This window comes from Protopterus annectens, chromosome 10.part0 (assembly GCF_019279795.1).
Source record: "Protopterus annectens isolate FY-2018-M chromosome 10.part0, PAN1.0, whole genome shotgun sequence".
Taxonomy (NCBI): Eukaryota; Metazoa; Chordata; order Ceratodontiformes; family Protopteridae; genus Protopterus; species Protopterus annectens.
The window spans coordinates 1703692637-1703712763 of NC_056744.1; positions in this window are offsets into that span (position 1 = coordinate 1703692637).

The following is a 20127-nucleotide window of genomic DNA, read 5'->3' on the forward strand; positions in this document are numbered from 1 at the left end:
GTGTCAGCATAAGCAAGAGTTTTTGGAGGGTTAGCATTTTGAGTTTTGGCACTAGGAGGGACAGGTTTAGTGTGGACAGGTCAAGGATGGGGCATCAGATGCCCTCTTTCCTGGGTACTGGGAATAACCTTGAATAAAATCTTTTTACCACTTCTTCCTCTGGAACAGGTTCCACTGCCCCTTGAACACAGAATTTTTTTTAATTTGGCTGTGGGCCTCTGTTCTCTGGTTTGCTGGAATGTCTGGATAACCCAAAGTGTTTGGGTTCTCTTTAAAAGAGAATCTGAACCCTTTAGGACCCACTGGTTTGCTGTGATGGTTTGTCATTTGTGAATGAATAAGGAGACCCTTACCTCCTAGCCTTTGGGGGAGGGGTGTGGGGACAGAGGTGGAGTCATTGTGATACCTCAGGGAAGGTAGTGGGCCTAGAACTCCCTTGCCTAGGAGTGGTGGAGGTCCACTGTCGAGACCTCTGCTGGCTTTGATGCTGGTGTCTAGAGGACCTATCTCTGCATCCTTTTCATTGCTCAGTTCTGGGCTGGGCAGGAAAGGACCAGTGCTTGGTGGGGAAGTTACTACTCAATCGGGGGGGGTGGTGGCTGTACCTGTAGGAAGTCTTTGACTGTCTGCATGGACTTGGCCTTATCCTCCTCCTTTTTAATCACCTCTTCTACTTTAGAGCCAAACAATTGTTCCCTATCCAAGGATGCATCCAGCAGTTTAGATTTAACGTTTTTAGATAAAGTTTATTCTCTCAACCATGCATGTCTCTTAATGACTGATCCCAAAACAGCAGCCCTTGTAGAGGTTTCTTGAGCATCAAAGCCACAATGCAGGGAATTGTATTGCCACTTGAGAGCTGAAGTGAATCAGATCTCCTAGTTCTCCTGTAGTTGTACTCTCTGGTAAAGAAGAATTTTTCTGCTTTAGTAATTCGTGTGTTTTGTTGATATTTTAGCATATGGGATTGGCAGTTGAGAGCTCTAATGGCCAGGGTAGCCAAAGTGTATGCCTTTTTGCCCACACAGTCCAAGGCCCTGCTCTCTTTGTCAGAGGGTACTGGGTTTTTTTGGAGGGACTTGCCCTAGCTCCTTTGGGTCCCTGAGCGATTACCTCTGGGTTGTTTGCAGGATTCTTGAATAAGAACTTGTGGGTATCTGGCACCCTGTAATATCCATCTGGTTTTCCTGGTGCTGGAGGTAGGGCATCAGGGGTGAGGCCAGACTCCAGGAAGACATCTTCCACCATGTCCAGAATGGGGGGATGGCTAAGGGCTTGTGTTGCAAGTCCAGGAACTCCCTTAATCTTTTCTTTGATTGGGGGTAGTCCCTAGTTTCCCAATGGAAATGTCAGCTGAGAGTATTTAAGTTCTCCCCAAAAGAGATATCCTCAGGAGGGGATGCGGAAGGAATGGATTCCTCGGCATCTGAATCCTCAAAGGCTGTCAGGGGCTGGTGGCCAGTGTCGGAGTCCAGAAGTTCTGAGTCCTCAGACTCTGGCTCTGAAAGCACCTCTGGAGAAAGGTCCCTTTTTCTTTTGGCTGAGGTAGCTGAGCAGACTGGTTCCCTCTGATGAGAGTGGTCAAATCCTCAGCTATCCTAAGTAACTGTTGTGACTGAGGAGGTTGGAAAAAGGAAACTGGGAATGAAAAGCTGAGACTTCCTAGGAGTGGCCTTGCTTTTTAGGCCTCAGTGAATCCATGGGTCTCGGTGCAGTGTAGGCTGTAGGTGAGGCTGTTATTTTTGTGTCTGGAGTTGGTAATCCACAAGACCTCCTTGGAAGCTGGTACCTAGCAAGTCCGGATGCAACCGAGGGGCAAACTACTGAAATTTCAGAAGGTGACGCCTGATCCGGCAGCATATCAGACTCGAGAAAAGTCTCAGTAGAAGGCTGTGGGGGCTGTACAGCTGCCATCAGGGGTGTATGCATCTCACTGAGCTCCACTGTGCTGGAGTAGGCCAGGCAACTTCAAGCTTGTATCGTCTGTGGACCTAACCTTCTGTGGTCTCTCTCTCTCTCTCTCCTTATCATTTCTCTTTTTAGGAATCTCTTTAGTAGCCTGACCAATGGACATTATTTTGCACTTATAAGAGGCCTCCCTGAAATGCCTAGCTATGAAGTCAGCAATTCTATGGCTGGTCCTAGCATTAAATAAACCACAGAACCAACACCCGGGGACATTGTGGTCTGGGCCTAAACATGTCACACACAAATTATGGAAGTCTCAAGTGTGGTATTTGTTTTCCACAACGGAGACAATTGTTTACTTTTTTGGATATCGGTTAAGTGCAAGGAAAAAAATACCCAACAGGGCACTTAGCTTTAGCAGATTTTCTTCCTCACTCTGGCAGCCATCGACTGAAGTACTCGCAATCGCTTCTGTTTTAGGCTCCATGGCAAGAAAGACTGATGTAATGGTGTCAGCTGCCTACCTTTATAGTCCTGACGACCTGACATTAGACTCGGGTGACTAACAGCCAATGCAGGAGGGATACCCTTTATTCTGGTATTCGGGCCAGTCGGGGGCAACCCAGCAGGGATAACCCACAAGTGGTGACTGCAACAGTGAACTATGAAGAACATCTTGCCAACAGTCTACTCCTCCCTTCCATCCTCTACAGTAGCCCTATTTTCACTAACCTACATGCATTTCTTAGGAATAAACTACAGTCCTGCTACTACAAAATAGCAAAATGTCCTGCCAACATGCCAGCTCAGACCCATCATTGCCTAACCATAAAAACTGGCTAGATTTTTCCCACTATGTACAGTACACCCAACTTACTCTCATGCACAAATTACTATACAACCCTAATTACTGCCCCTCTCTTCAGACTATGCTACATACATTCCAAACAGAAACCTTTGGTCCTCAAATTGCTACTAAGCATATCAAAACTCAACAAGCAGGCAGGACAAAGCCTTTATTCCTTCACTGCTGTCAAACTTTGGAATGCTCTACCCTCCACTATTACCCAAATAGTCTCCATATAAGCATTTAAAATTGCAGTCAAGTCTCATTACCTTTGTAATCAAATATGTTCCTGCCTAAGCCATCTTAAGTAAATTTACTCCTTTTTTTCTTTTAACCACACATGTTTGGTTTTGTTCTAGATAGTATCCCACATTTTAGGCATCTGACTGCAGTAATAACCTCAGGGAAGTCTCAATTCCTCTTTTGTAGCATGTTTTACTTAATGACTACAAAAGTCCGATGGAAATGAATGGTTTTAATTAATGCTCTAATGAATTTTTCATTAATGTTGACTTGTTTTACATTTTGTATCTTTTACATTCTTTTTTTACATTAATGATAATTTTGTTAATACTGTTTATATGATGTTTTATATATTATTGTAACTGTAGTTGGAGCATTTCTGCCCAGCCCTCCACTGAAAATGGTTCTCTAGCCCAGTGGGCTTTCTCGGTTACCAAATGTCAATTAAAAAAAATAAATAAATAAATAAATTCATGTTGCTACTGAGCATGAATACAAGGGAAACTTCTCTCTTAATTCATTTGACATTTGTTAACCAGGTTATTCAGACTGGACAGATGCCCATTTTGTGCAGACAGCCAAAGAGAAAAGCAATCAATGATAGATCACCCCTCATTAGTCTGCAGGAGATTGAATACAGGGACAAAGCTTTAAGGTGCTCCACAAAGGACATGCTATTTGCATTGTGCATTCTCTTAATGATGAATCTCTTTGGCCACTGTAGTGGTTGAAAATGCCTGGTCAGGTACATTCACGAGTGCACTGTATTGGATTACTGGTCTAATGAGGGGTGAGCATAGTGGGATTATGATCTCATTAGATCTGGATGCAATGCCATAACTTATAACTTGCACCACATAAGAAAGATTTTGTGATCACTGTGGACACATGATCAAAGGCCAGGTTACTGTTTTACCAGAGTTAAAATCCCTTACCAGTGGGTCTACTATTAAGAGAGTATTTTCGGTGTTGTAATTAGTAGGGGTTTTCATCTTCTCCAAAGGGTACAAATATGCATTTTTTGCAGTGAGTTTTAGGGTATGATTCTGGCAACAGTTACTTGGCTCTCAGACCATCTATGAGGGTATCTACATCTTTGGAGGAATCAATCATTGCCCAGCTTGCAGTCATCAACAAATGTGGTCAGCCAAAGACCCTCTATATTAGCTGTGAATTCAGAGAAGTATATTCCAAACAAGCTGTGTCCCAGTACTGAGCCCTGTGGAACACCACTAGTAACAGGCATATTGCCTGAGGTGGAGTCTTTGACACTAACTTCTTGTGTCCTATCCATGAGCCATTTGCCTATCCATCAGGTTACATAGGGATGTATGATTCAATTTTTGAGCTTATCTAGGAAGGGCAGCACAGTGGCACAGCAGAAAGTGCTGTCATCTCACAGCAAGAAGGCCCCCATTTCAATTCTCGGCTATGGTGCCTTCTATGTGGAGACTGAATGCCCTCCCTGTGTTTGCATGGGTTTCTTGTGGGTGCTCCAGTTTCCTCCCACATTCCCAAAACATGCAGTAGATGGAATGGGCACACTAAATCAGCTGTAGGTGTGTGTGGTGTGGATGATCCACTGCAGTAGGGCTAGCACCCCCCCCCACACTCTAACTCTTGCCTCTAGATGATTGACACTCCCAAAACCCATGTACACAAATGGAAAAAGGGGTTTGTGGATGGATGGATAGAACCAAGTGAGGAATAGTGTCAGATGCCTTTACCAGGTTGAGGTAGGCAGTATGCACTATTTTGCTCATCATCCATGGTTCAAGTGGCCTTCTGAAAGTAGTCCACTGGGTTAAACAGGTGTAACCTACCCTTGGCGAAACCAAACTGGGATGGCTACAGTGTTTGAAGAGTTCCTATGTGATTTATTAGATCCTTGATAATTAGTATTACATACAAGGCCAATGGAAGAAGTCAAACTTCAGGGTCTGTAGTTCCCTCTATCTGTTGATGGTCCACCTTTACTTAGAGAGATGACTGTAGCAGTTTTCCATTCCCTAGGGACAAAGTCTGTCTGGAGGCGGTGGCTGAATAGAGAATTTAGTACTCCTGACATGTCATGTTTCACACTAAAGAGGCATCCCTGGATGTTATTAGGGACTTTCACTGTAGTGTTTTAGCTCCATAGAGTGCAGTGAGGACCCAGTTCTTTAACAGCTGGGGATAAATGGTAGACAATATTTCCTGGAGAGCAACCGGTCACTTTTGTACCTTATTGCTCTTGTGTAAGACATTTGAGTAAATTACTGTTCTCTACTGGTTTATCTTGGACTTTGATAATGACTTTAGCCAATGAAATGTTCCAGTCATGGCTCATCTCTCTATGTTATGCAGTTCAGAGGTATTCCTTCAATTATAACTGAAATGTCAGGAAATCACAAGAAATGAATAGCTGCTATTGCTTGGATATTCATGTGCACTAAGTGGTCACTTTCCCCAAATTAAAACTATCCAATACAACATTCTACATACATAAGTAAATACACATATTGCCTGTGAAATTGTAGTTTTGTTTATTTTACACATTAATGTAAGAAGCAAGCTGACACAGGTTCCATAGCAGGTCATACTTTTATGTATTTGTCTGTTTCATAACTAATGATTTATCTAGGCAGAAATAGCTATTTTTGATATAATGTAACAGTTTTTCAGTGAAACAGTATAAATTGCATCTGCGAGCAAATGTGACATTTTGTTGCAGAGAGACATGGTCATGAATCACAGCAACTCAAGATGTCTGCAGTACAGACCCCATTAGTCTACAGAGCACATATGCTCATAAAAATAATAAATAAATGAAAATGGAGACATAATTCTATATTTGACAGACACTCTGTTAAAAAGCTTATTTATAGTTATGTTGTTGTGTCTTTCGGCTTTTCCCGGTTAGGGGTTGCCACAGCGGAACTCCGGTCCGCTAATGATTGGCAGTAGATTTTTACGTGCCGACTTGCCAGGCCTGATGCACAACCTTCAACGAAGGGATGCCCATTCACGCATGTCACCACACAGAAGACGCTCTAACTGAGAATCGAACGGGACAACGTCTTACTGTGAGGCGACAATGCTACATTTTGCATATGTACATAGATGGAAATACTTCAGGCATGAGCAATGATGCCCTTCTAGCTTGCAAAGTTATAGTTACATTTTGACCTCATTTGCATTTGTTAAATTTTTTAGCTAACATGTTGCTTGAATTCAACTTCTGCAATTTGCCAAACTATATGACATTCTTTCAGAAAGCGGTGTATTTGTTTACTACATTTACAATTTTCTGGTTGTATCTTGTACCATGGAGCTCATGTTGTGACTCAAAACAGTCAGCCACCCACTTACAGGGTTATGAAACTGAAAGTAATTAATCAACAGACAAATAAGCGAGCTGAATAAATTAAATGATTTCATACAGCAGGTGTTTAATCATGGTAGTCTGGTGAGTACAGCACACATCTATTGTTTTCGTTATTCACAAATGTTTGTTTACAGGTACCATGTTATCTAAATACATTGCTGGTACTTTTACAGGACATAAAACAGAGTAGGGGATATTCCCAAATGTGAAATAGCACGCTGTGCAAAGCTAAACTTTCCAGTTACTGTTGTCATGTAGGTCATGTGCAATTCAAAAATTTCAGCACAATCATGACAGCATGAAAACTGGTGTGTCATTAGTATGTACTAATGTCCATATAATGAAATTCAAATTAGATGGATCATGGAAATGCATACATCAATGAACTGTTTTTTTTCTGCATCTATATTCTATATGCAGCATGCCAGCTAAGCAGGAGTATTGTGATTAGTGAGTGAAACTCCATGATCAAGAAGCATCATGCTGTACACCCTGTATAGAATTTATGATTTGCCGGCTATTCATCCATAATATTTTTGAATACAGCCAATGTGTAGCATTGAGACATGTACAGGAAGTCTATTTACTAAGTATGGCATTCCTTGGAATTGAAATCTGTTTTTTCAGCCAGGTCCTAGTTCTGTGCCTATAAAAGTTTAGTCTTTGGTGTGCGCGTTTGTGGTGGTATGTGTTTTGCATAGCTGTGTGAGATCTAGCAGAGTGAATGAGCCATGTACCATACAGATGGAAACCACTCTACCTGCTGAAGAATGCCATACAGAGCAACTGAATGCATCACAAATGCCATTTGACCCATTGATGAAAGTATCACCATGAATAGCAGGCAACAGTAAGGATTATGGAGTGGGTGTATAGCTCAGTAAAATTTGTGACCACAGTGTAAGCATCATAAAGTACAGTTTTGTACCTACCATAAATGTAGATGTCCGATAGGTATGCATCTGCAGTCCTAACATATGGGTTGTCCTGCCTCAGGCAGCCCTTCGGTCGGCCGGATTCCAAAGTCTGGGTCTGGCCTCGGCTGATGTCGCACTTCACCCGACGTCATAGCTGCTGTTTATTGGGTATAAAGGCATCAGCCGACACCATTTTCCTCAGTGTTTCTTGCCCCAGATGCCAGGTGCCCTCTAGGAAGGCTTAATTTGGATAAATGCAAATAATTCCAAACAGTAGAGAGCAAACAATATAAAAATATATATATACATATATATACAAACAAATACACCATAATAGATTCCCCCAGCTAGCTAAAAGAGGGGTAAATACCCTAGGAATACCACAGAGGGGAAAGAGGGTGGGTAATCCTGACTGCAGATGCATACCTATCAGACATCTACATTTATGGTAGGTACAAAACTGTACTATGTCCTTCAAGGATGCATCTGCAGTCCTAACATATGGGTAGAATACCATAGCCAAACTGGGGGAGGAGGCACTAAGATAAAGATGGTGTAGTTAAGATCCCTTGCAAAACAGCAGTTGCAAAACCTGCTCGGGATCTAGAGTATAAGGGAAGATTATAATGCTTGGCAAATGTATGCACGGAGCTCCAAGTAGCAGCTTCTAAAATGTCTTTGGTAGCCACTCCTCATAGGAAAGCTGTAGTGGTGGCTGTAGCTCTTGTGGAATGAGGTCTGATATTATCAGGAGTTTTCTTTCCATGAAAAGAGTAGCAAAATCGAATGCAATTTCCTATCCATTTTGAGATTGTCTGTTTTGAAATTGCTTTTCCTTGCATTCCTGTTGCATATGCTACCAGAAGCTGGTCAGTTTTCTGCTGGTCTTAGTTCTGTCCAGATAGTAGCGTAATTGTCTGTGCACATCCAAGGTATGTAGCAGTCTTTCCCCCCTGTTCTGTGGGTTGGGGAAGAATGTAGGTAAATGAATCACTTGGTTCAATGATACTCTGGAGACCACTTTTGGCATAAAGGTAGGGTTAGTTCTCAGAGACTCTGTCCTGATGGAAGATAAGGAAGGGTTGTACTGCCATTAATGCCTGTAACTCAGATACCCTTCTTGCTGAAGTGATTGCTAGCAGGAAAGCAGTTTTCCAAGACAAGAACTGTAATTCTGCTGTTGCTGCTGGTTCAAAAGGGGGAAGTGTTAACTTTTCCAGCACAAAGTTGAGATCCCATGTAGCTAAAGGTGGTTTCCTTGGAGGTTTTACATTTTTGATTCCTCTCAAGAACTGCCTGAGTAGAGGATGAGAGAAGACAGGAGGATCCATGTTGTATTTTGCTGAAATTGCTGATGCATGAATCTTAATGGAGGAGTAAGACAGGCCATTGTGAAACAGTTCTGCTAAATATTCCAGGATGTGTGCTATGTTTGCCAATGACACATTTTCTCCCTTTGCTGCACTCCAAATGAGGTATCTTTTCCACTTGGCTGAATAAGTCTTCCTTGTGGAGGGTCTGCGTGCCTCCAAGATAATGTCCTTAACCCTCTGAGATAAACCTGGGTTATTTTGTTTTATGCAATATTCCAAGCAGCTAGCTGTAGTGTTTTCAAGTTTGGATGTAGGATCTTGTAGTTGTCCTGTGTTAGAAGTAAGGGACATAGTGGTAGAGGCCATGCGTGTGTCCGAGACATGCTTCTCAGTAGCGGGTACCAATGTTGCCTCGGCCAGTCTGGAGCTATCAGGATTACCCTTGGCTGATCCTGTCTGATCTTCAGTAGAACTTTGTACATCAAGGGAAGAGGTGGAAATGCATATGCTGTCAGGTTTTTCCAGCTGAAGGAAAGGGAGTCCACCCTCCAAGCAAGTGGGTGGTATGCTCTTGTGCAGAATTTCTTCAATTGGTGGTTGTGTGGGGAGGCGATCAGGTCTATCTCTGGTAGTCCCCATTTCTTTGTTATGGCTTTGAAGATATCTGGATGCAGCATCCATTCGTGAGCATCCGTGGTAGTTCTGCTTAAGGTGTCTGCTAGAGAATTTTCTTTTCCTGGTAGAAATCTGGCCTGAAGTTGAATGTTGAGATTCAGGGCCACATTCCACAGGTCCATTGCCATCCAGCATAGAGGATATGAATGTGTACCTCCCTGTTTGTTGATGTACCACATGACTGTGGTATTGTCCGTCCTTATCAGCAGATGACCCTGTTGAAGGAGTGGTCTGAATGCCTGGATCGCATGTTTCACTGCCAGCATCTCCTTTAGATTTATGTGTAGATTCAGCTGGTCTTGGGTCCATAGGCCTTGTATACACTTGTCCACCATGTGTGCCCCCCATTCTAGGTCTGAGGCGTCCGTGGTGATGGTCTGGCTTGGATGAGGTTTGTGGAAAGGCAAGCCTCTGTTCAACTGACAGGCCTGAGCCCACCACAGGAATTCTTGCTTCAGGCATGGAATTATTGGAATCTGGGCTTCTAGACTGTGCTTGTGTTGAGACCATACATTCCTTAGGTACCATTGTAGCTTTCTCATATGCAGCCTGGCATGCGGAACCAATATTATGCAGGATGCCATGTAGCCCAGGGCTTGCAGGACTTTCCTTGCAGTAAGCTGAGTTTGTGTTGTTAATGTCATGAAGTAGACTGGTAGTTGCTTTTGTTTTTCTTCTGTGAGATAAGCCATCTGGGTTGATGTATCCAGTTCTGCACCCAAGAATGTTATCCTTTGGGATGGTACTAGTCTTGACTTTTGCATGTTGACTGTGCATCCCAAGGCTTGCAACAGTTGTATGACATTTTCCAAATCTTTTGTTAATTTTGCCTTGTTGTCCGCTTGTATTAGGCAGTCGTCCAGGTATGGGTAAATCTGAATTCCCTGAAGCCTGCAATGAGCAATTACTGATGCCAGGCATTTCGTGAATACTCTGGGCGCAGTAGATAAGCCAAAAGGCAATGCTGAGAATTGATAATGCTCTGATCCTGCAAGAAATCTGAGGTGTCTTCTGCAATCTGGTCGTATAGGGACGTGCAGGTATGCCTCCTTGAGATCTAGAGTCACCAGCCAAGACTCCTTGCCCAGCATGGGAAGAAGCTGCTGGAGGGTCAGCATTTTGAATTTTGGAACAATGAGGTATGTGTTCAGTGCGGACAAGTCTAGAATAGGTCTCCATTGATTTTCTTTTCTTGGTACAAGGAAAAGCCTGGAGTAAAATCCTTGGCCTTGTTCCATAGGTGGTACCTCTTCTATAGCTCTCATCCTTAGTAAGTTGTTGATTTGTCTTAGAGCGTCTGTTTTTGGCTTGGTGGTAGGTTTGGCATTCCTCTCTTTTTTGGTAGAGTGTGGAAGTGAAACCTGTAGCCCTTGTCTATTGTTTGTAAAGTCCATTTGTCTCCTGTAATGTAGTGCCAGTTGTCGGAAAATAAGGCTAGCTTTCCACCCAAGGGTGCTTCCAGTTGTTCCCTGGTAGGCGGAACTAGAGCCAAGTCATTGTGTCTGCCCTGTGGAAGTGGTTGTAGTTGAATCTGTGGCAGTACTTCTCTGGTTGGTAGGTTGCCACTGACGTCCCCTGTATGCACCCCTAGATTGACCCCTGCTTCTTGGGCATCTATTTCTGCCTCTCTGCACTCTGGAGTTGTCTGGAAAGGACCAATTCTTCGAAGGCCAATTTCTGCTAAACCTCGGAGGTTGGACCTGTAAGAAATCCTTGACTGTTTGGACAGATTTTGCTTTTTCTTCCACCTTCTTTAGAACCTCCTGTGCAGGGGAGCCAAACAAACTTTGTTTCTCCATGGGAGCATCTAGGAGTTTTGACTTAACATGGTCTGGTAAGGATTGTTCTTTTAACCAGGCATGCCTTCGAATCACTGTTCCAGTCATAGCTGATCTAAAGGAAGCCTCCAGTGCATCATAGCCACATTTTAAGAAATGGTTACTGACCTGCTGAGAGTTATGTACCAAATCCTGAAGGGACTTGCGGTCTAAAGGTTCAGGAGAAGACAGTTTTTTACTTAGCTGGTCTAACAAAAATTCCTGGTACTGAATCATGTGAAATTGACAGTTCAAGGCCCTGGCCGAAAGAGTAGCAGAAGTATAAACCTTTTTACCCCATCTCTCTAATGCTCTAGATTCCCTTTCAGAGGGAAGAGGGTTTTTTGGCAGAGACAGCTGCCACACCTTTAGGGCCCTGTGAAATGGTTTCAGGGTCTGCAACAGGAGCCTTATACAAAAGGTAGTGTGTGTCCGGGACCCTGTAATATCTGTCTGGCTTGGCAGGGGCCGGAGGAAGAGAATCAGGGGCAGTACAGGCATCATTATATGCATCATCAACAACTGTTAGTACTGGCGGAATGGCTAAAGGTCTATGCTGTGGTAAGTGTAAAAAGGTCCTTAGTCTTTTCCTTGAATCTGAAAAATCCTGGCCCTGCCATTGGAAGTGTTCCCTCATAGCATGCAAGGTTTCCCCAAAGGAAAATTCTTCAGGAGGCGAAGCAGAAGGAATGGAGTCTTCTGCATCAGAATCCTCATAAGGAGAATATGGGCCTTCGTGAGGGTCTGAAATGTCTGAGTCATCCGAGGAATAATCTGTAGAGACAGGTTCCGGGGGTTCAGTCCTAGGCCTCTTGTCTGGAGGGGGCAGAGAGGCCCTGTCTGGGTGAGGTTGGGATACCCTGATCAAAGAAATGAGATCCTCAGCCAGGCTGAGTATTTGGGAACTAGAGGTAGGCCTATGTGAAGGAGTTTTAGCAGGTAAGGCCTTAGAAGATTTAGCTGCTTTAGCCCTGGCAAAAGCCTTGATAGACATAGAAGCAGGGGGTCTAGCAGCCCCACGTGCAGGGGTAGATATGTCTAAAGGAATAGTGTCTGACAAATCCTGAGAGCCTGCTTCTGTAGCAGTAAATTCAGTAGCAGATTCAGCCATGCTCTGTGAGGCCTCGGATATCGGAGGCATGCTTTCGGCCAAAGGAAGAACCGGGGGCTCGGTTTCAGACAAAACCGAGACACTCGCGGTTGGCCTAACCGTGGTTTCAGCCGAAACCGCGGGCCGCGAATGTCGGTCCTTTTCCTTGCGCCTTTTAGCTAATTGAGTAGTCGGAGTCTCCAACGGCATTTTGTATGCAAAAGCGGGACCAAAAAACTCCTCTGCAAACTCCGACCGACGTCTAAGTGTCCGTCGGTTGAAGGAAGCACAGGCTAGACAAGCTGATACGTCATGGTCTGGGCCTAAGCAAGGAAGGCAGTAAGAGTGGAAATCCTTATGAGGTATTTGTTTCCCACAAGTTAAACAATTATTTACTTTGTCTGACATCGGCTGAGGCAAGAAAGAGTACCCAACGGGGTACTTAGCTTTTTAGAAGTCTTCGGTAGTAGAAATCTCTGGATCTGACCGACCGACACTTGCGAACAGCTTCTGCTTCGGGCACCGCGCGGCAAGAAAGACTGAGGAAAATGGCGTTGGCTGATGCCTTTATACCCAATAATCAGCAGCTATGACGTTGGGTGAAGTGCGACATCAGCCGAGGCCAGACCCAGACTTTGGAATCCGGCCGACCGAAGGGCTGCCTGAGGCAGGACAACCCATATGTTAGGACTGCAGATGCATCCTTGAAGGACATCTTTGGCTTTAATACAAATTTTACATGTTCTAGCTCATGTAATGCATTACATCACATGCAATGACAGCTTGTACCAGTCAAACATGCAGGAAGCTCTAGACAGCAAAAGGTATTGTTGGAAAATGCAATGTGTGTCTTACAGGTAACACACATGTTCTGCAAATAAAAGATGACAATGTTAGGCATGTTAAAAGAGTTCATTTTTTGGCTATCTTTCATAACCATTGGACGTCCATCTTCTCAATTTCATGATGTTCTGGCATGATGCCCTTGCTCAGTGTAGATGATAAGCTGTCACTATGCTAAATGTGTGTGGAATGTAACTGAACATGGGGGTATATTATTTCGGGTCCAAGCATCATCACTATACTGGTCTTATCAATACAGCCACCCCCCCCAAAACTGGATAAGTAGAGTATCCTTCTCATGGTAGAAAAGTGCACCTTATTAAGTACCAGTCTATGCTGAAAGTGTGTGAGTGGGCTTCTGTGTTGGGACACACAGTGCTTGGGCATGTTTTAGGCACTGTACTACATTCCATTCTGTGTTCCTGGAGACTGGAGACAACCATTGGTTCTTCACCTCTTGATCAGTTATAGGTTGCTGCTATTTATCATTAGAACATATGTATTGTAACTAACTAAATGCTCCACATAGGGCTGATAAACAACAGGCTATGAAAAACAATGCTTTGTATTAATGATGACATAACATTTGGAGTTTATCCCACAAGGATCACACTGCCATCTCATGGTTTTCTGCAGCTAGCTGGTAGTCTGCTAGGTGTAATGCTGCCCTCAACTTGTTTCAATTAGATTAGCAGTATCAGGGTGTGTACCCCTCCATTGTTTTAGTGCTATGAACCGCTTTCCTAGTGTCTCTAAAATGCAGTAGTAAGCTTGTGTATGACATCTAATTACCTGTACTGAGTGTAATTAACAGCTACTCATATGTCCACGATACTGTGAATGAATGCAAACCATCACTGGCACTGGTGCTGTTCCCAGTGCTACTCTCTTGAAATGAGCCCACTGTGAAAGCAACATAGAGTAAAATGTACAATTATTCTTCACTTGACCCTTTTTGCTGATTGCTCCCTGCCTGAACTACACATTTGTTCTCTGATCAGAGCTGTGAGTACCTTGTTTGCCTTCTGTTAGTATACCCAGGAGGAAGTCCAAATCTGTAATGGCAAATTGATGTCTACACACAATAATTATTTGGCCATCTGCTTCTGAGCTTGCTTCCTTCTGAGTACCTCCCCCACCAAATTCTTAGGGATATGGCAACAGTTATGCTGACAAAGGATTCAATGCAGTCTATGAGTGTGCCAACACACAAGTAAGATTATCATCTCTAAAAATTTAGATGACCAAAGGCAAGAATACTCTGTTGAGTCACACTTTTAATAGTCATGTCAACTGACATAACAAATGGAAAGGTTTGTCACTTATAAAACTAGCAATAAAGGGTCAGTGACACGGATGCTGTTAGGAACAGCTATACTGCCACCTTAGTCAAAATATTTCCTATGTGCCATTGTATGAGTGTGTGCATGTACATATGTGTACATCCATCAACCACATATCAGTTTGTGTACATCTGTATACATAAACACATACATACACAAATACAGAGACTGCACTTGAAATTGTTATATTTGTTTTAAATTAACTGTCGAGGCTGCTCACTCGTGTGCTAGCCTGTGTAAAGCATTTACTGTGTTTTTTCTATATGTTTGAAAAAAAAAAAATCCTTGTTTCCTACCTTTTCTGAACTAGAATAGTCCCCAATACAGGTTTTGCTGTAATCTGGACTTCAGTAAAGTTCCTGTGTTGCCCATATCCTTACTTGGATAGGAGGAAGCTTCTCTGTTCACCAGTGGGAGTGGGGAGCTTTGAGCAGCCTATCTGGCTTGGCGCGGATTTTGCACTTGTTCCAACTCAGCACAGCTCCTCGTAGTCCTGCAGAGTGGTTCTAGCAGCAGAGAGACGAAAAAGAGTGACTGCTACCTGATTTGAGTAACTTCTACTGCCTTTAGCTTAGCGACTGCATATTCTCGCCGAAAAGTGAGTTGTAACTGCTCTTTTGCTTAAAAATAAGCTTGTTACTGCCTTTTATTGCTTACCTGCACTTGAAATTGTTATTGAGGCTGCTCACTCAAGTGCGCTAGCCTGTGTAAAGCATTTACTGTGTTTTTTCTGCTGTTTGAAAAAAAGAAAAAAAAAAGAAAAAAATATCCTTGTTTCCCACCTGTATTCTGGACTTCAGTATAGTTCCTGTGTTACCCATATCCTTACTTGGACAGGAGGAAGCTTCTCTGTTCACTAGTGGGAGTGGGGAGCTTTGAGCAGCCTATCTGTCCTTAGAGGAGTGGTCTCAGCCCAGAAACTTGTTGTTTATTGGCAGTATTGGGCTAATTCCTACCTCTTTCAAGTCCCCTGCTTAAAAACTCGCTTTAGAGTGGCTTTGTGCATAGCGCAGCATCGGGCAGCGCTGCTTAATCGGGTTTAAACTTTTCCCGGCTCCACAAAGTCTGCACCTCACTTTTTCCCTTAGAACTGCTCTAAATCTCAAAGTAAGCACCCTATTTTCACTCTAAAGCCCTGCACTTGCTCATATAAGGAATCCTATAAGTAAGCACTAATAAACTAAAGCACTACACCCTCTTATACTCCCTTTAAGTACTTGGCTCCCTATTGGTCCTTTTTGATCAGTCAAAAAGTAGTTCCTTATACTATTCTGGCATGTCCAAAAGTCAGTTTCGGGATTACTCTCTAGTCCAGCTGGTGAATCTGGGAATCTTGAGGCAGTTACAACTGTCTTATGTACACAGACCACCCTCTCCTCCTCCCAACAAGCTGAAATATATGTGAGAGATGCAACTATATAGCCAAACTGGAGGCTGAGCTCTCTCAACCCAGTACTGGCGCAGTCAGTCAGGAGGAGAAGGTAATCACACACATCTCAAATCTAGTCTCACATAGACATATCGCAAGAGCAAACCAAACACAAACACACAAAAACATACTCGGAGGATCTAAATAAAAATCTTCCCAAACAGCAGAGACCTCCAAAGCAGACATCCAAGCAACCGCTACCCCACAACAATATCCACGTATCACATAGTTCACAAAGTCAGTGTGCCACACAGTCACAGCGCTTAAGGCTAAACAACACACCTAATACACCTGTAATAGGTGACTCCGTTGTCAGACACACTGATGTCCCACTCACCAGGCTGAACAAGGAGAAGGTCACTGTAAGCTGCCTGTCGGGTGCCAGGATCCGCCACATAACACAAGCACTCAGGTCACTCCAAAGCAAGTACAAATATGACTCAGTCATTGTCCATGCTGGTGAGAACGACCCGAGACGTACCTCCCTGGACTACATGAAAAGAGACCTAGAGGAGCTCTCTGATCTTGTAGCCCAGGCTGGTATGACCCTGACCTTGAGTAGCATCTTACCCTCACCAAGAATGTTGCCACAGTATAAAGACAAAATGATCAATTTTAACAATTGGCTAAAGTATTGGTGTCATTCAAAGGGGATCCAGTGTCTGTCAGCCTGGGATGACATGCTTGAAAAGCTACGTTGCTTCGCTAGGAATGGCTTGCACCTGTCACCCCTGGGCTTTCGAATACTGGCAAAGGCTCTTGCCACCCCCATAGTGCCTTTTTTAGGCAAAGCTCAAAAGACAAACCCACCTCCATAGACAAAACAAGAAAAAAGAAACTTTTAAGGGTAATGCTGCTCAAAGCCGGAAGTCTAAACCTCAAGATGCATGCTCTCGAGGCTCTCCTCAGTATGGAGAATATCGATATCTGTGCAGTAACAGAAACCTGGTTCAAGGCTCCCGAGAGCACCCCAGCACTACCAGGTTATACCTCATACCATGCTTTTCGGCCCCAAAACTCGGACCGAACCACAAAAGGAGGGGGAGTATCCATATTCATCAAAGATACCCACACCTCCAGGTTAGTGGCACTGCACAAAGCATCGGAGACCATCCATGTGCAACTAACAGTGGGCAAAACTGCCTTTCAGTTTATAGCCTGCTACAGACCATCCTCCCAAACTCAGGAACACCACTCGGCTTTCCTGAAAACACTAGAGAATATGAAGGTCTCTCCAAATACCATTATATTGGGCGACTTCAACTACCCAAACATAGACTGGGAGCACTACTCAAGCCCCAACACCCTAGCCAAACGGTTCCTAGAATTTATAAACTCAAATGCTATGGAACAACTGGTCACCACTCCCACAAGAGGAGAAAACATATTGGACCTGATCATCACCAACATGGGGACTCTATGTTCCATACCAGAGGTATACCCCTCATTGGTAAGATCGGACCATAAATTAATCTCACTGGACATCCATATCCCGTCCCCACCCCCAGCCCAGGAAACCACGGTGAAGAACTTCTCAAAAGCAAACTTCACACTTCTCAAAACTGAGGTGGGATCCTTCAAAGCCTCCGGGCCAGTGGAAAATACGGCCCAAACCGCAGAATCCTTTATAAACGCATTCTATGAACACCTTCAGGAACGCATGGATCGTGCTATCCCAAATAAAACCAAGACCCAATCCTCCAAAGACAGGAGACCTGTCTGGTGGACCCCAGTCATAAATAAGCTATACAACAGGAGGAGGAAGCTTAAACAGGATAGAGCAAAATCCCAAAAAGGGAAGGCATCTCTGATCAGTACTAGCAAGAAACTATGATCCCTCATAAAATCATCTAAGGCCAGCTTCGAAAGAAAAATTGCACAATACGCTAAGGATAATCACAAGGCCTTCTCTTTAGTTATGTCAGGAACCTGAGTGGCAACTCCTAGATATGCTCTGAGTTAGTCCAAAATGACAAAAAATACACTGAACCCACAGACATTGCCAACATCCTGGCAGACAGGTTCAGTGCAAACTTCTCTCCCCCTTCCCCCAAAGAGAAAATGTCTATCCCAACAGAGTGTAGCTTCCCTGCCATCACAGATGCACAGGTGAGAGCTGCCCTCTCCAAAGCAAAAAACACAGCATCAACGGGACCGGACGGTGTCCCAGGCTGCGTCTTACATTAGCTCCAAGAAGAACTGAACCCTCACATAAAGTCACTGTTCAATCTCAGCCTTACTACAGGATATGTACCCAAGGAATGGCATACAGCAACAGTGGTCCACTCCACAAAGGTGGTGCCTCAACCGACCCTGGAAACTATGGCCCTATAATCCTAACTAGCCTGGTCTGCAAAGCTATGGAGCGGATCATCATGGAACTCATAAACAAACACATTGGGGACCTCCAGACGCTGGATCCTACCCAGTTCGGCTTGGTTAAGGGCAGATCTTGCCTCTTGAACCTAGTCGATTTCTTTGAAACAGTTACCAAGGCCATAGATGAAGGGAAGGTAGTCCACACAGCCTACCTGGACGTTGCAAAAGCCTTCGACACAATACCCCATTCAGGTATTATAAATAAGCTCTCCAGCTTAAATATCAACCTCTATGTCACAAGATGGGCTGCAAACTGGCTCAGGGATAAAACCCACATGGTCAGAATTGCAGGAGCCATGTCAGACTCTAAACCAATAACAAGTGGCGTCCTACAAGGCTCAGTCCTGGGACCTCTCTTCTTCGGTATATATTTCTCTGAGGTACAGGCGAACACGGGAGGACTATGGCTGACCAAGTTTGCAGATGACTGCAAACTGGGTGCCATAATCGACTCTCCATCTGACACAAGCATCCTCCAAAAGGGGCTCACAGAGACGGATAACTGGTGCCAGAGCCATGGCCTAAAGCTAAATGCCAAAAAGTGCATAGTCATCCCCTTTGGGAAAAACAAAGTGCCCACAAATTACCACATAGGTGGTAATCCATTAAGTACGGAAGAAGTAATTAGGGACCCTGGGACCCAAGTAGATAGTAATCTCTCCTTTGACAATCACGTTGCCAAAGTGGTTAGAAAGACCCTCTATATAGCGCACCTTATCATGAAAGGGTTCACATCTAGATCAAGAGAGGTCATTGTGCCCCTCTACTCATCACTCATCAGGCCCATAATTGAATACAATGCCCCATTTGGTTATGTATCTTACTCAACACCTGCAGCAACTGGAAAGACCCCAAAAGTACCACACCAAGAGGATCAAGGGACTCAAACAGATGCCCTGTGCAGTTCGGCTAAAGAAACTCAGCTCTACTCAGTTGCGTACCACCTACTCAGAGGTAATCTGTGCCTGATGTATAAAGCAATATCCAACCCAGAATTAATGGACATGCTCCACCTCAGAAAATCCAAATCCCTTAGAGCTACATGCTCGAGGGACTTGAACCTCAGCACAGAAATAAATAGGACATGCTGGAGGGACAGATTCATATCCCAGAGGCTCCCCTCACTCTGGAACGAAATCCCAATCCATGTAAGGCAGAGCCCCTCACTGACCCTCTTCAAGAGAAATCTTGACGAGTGGATGGGAAATCATAAGTTTACCCCTGGGACCTCTTCTGTGTCTCTGCTAGACAGAGGCACAGTAACCTAACCTTAAAAGGGCGATCTTCTGTGACCTACAATACAGAGGCACAGTCAACTTATCTAAAAGGGTGGCGCAAGCCAAACACACTCTGGCTAGACTTATAAATGCCCTAGGGCAGATAGCCTAGTATCAACCTATGAACAGATATTAGACTCACATATGACTGGTGCAGCAGATAACTTTGTCACATCACAGCAAGAGCTTCTCCAGTTCAATTCTTGACTAAGGTGCCTTTTGTGCAGAGTCTGCATGTCCCCCTGCATTCATATGGGTTTCCTCTGGGTACTCCAGTTTCTTTCCACATTTTCAAAGAGATGCTTCTGGAGCATTTCTCCATGGGCCTCAGCTGATAACAGGCTCTGCCTTACTCAGACTTTCATGGTCAACAAATTATATATGTCTGTGTGTATAGGCAAATATCTGTGGATAAGTCAAAATATAAACATATACAGCAAACATTTTAAACAATGAAAGCAATACATACAATAAACACAATGACACACTATTTAATTATGTATTTTCATTTTGATAAAGGGGGTAAATGGTCTAGTCGACACAGCCATCTGAGTCGCAACAGAGGCTGCATGGAGAAAAATGAGAATACCACTACTATCATTGAAGTACACCACTAACAGAACAACATTGCTCTTCACACTATCACATATCCAGCATACAGAAATTTGACATACAAGAA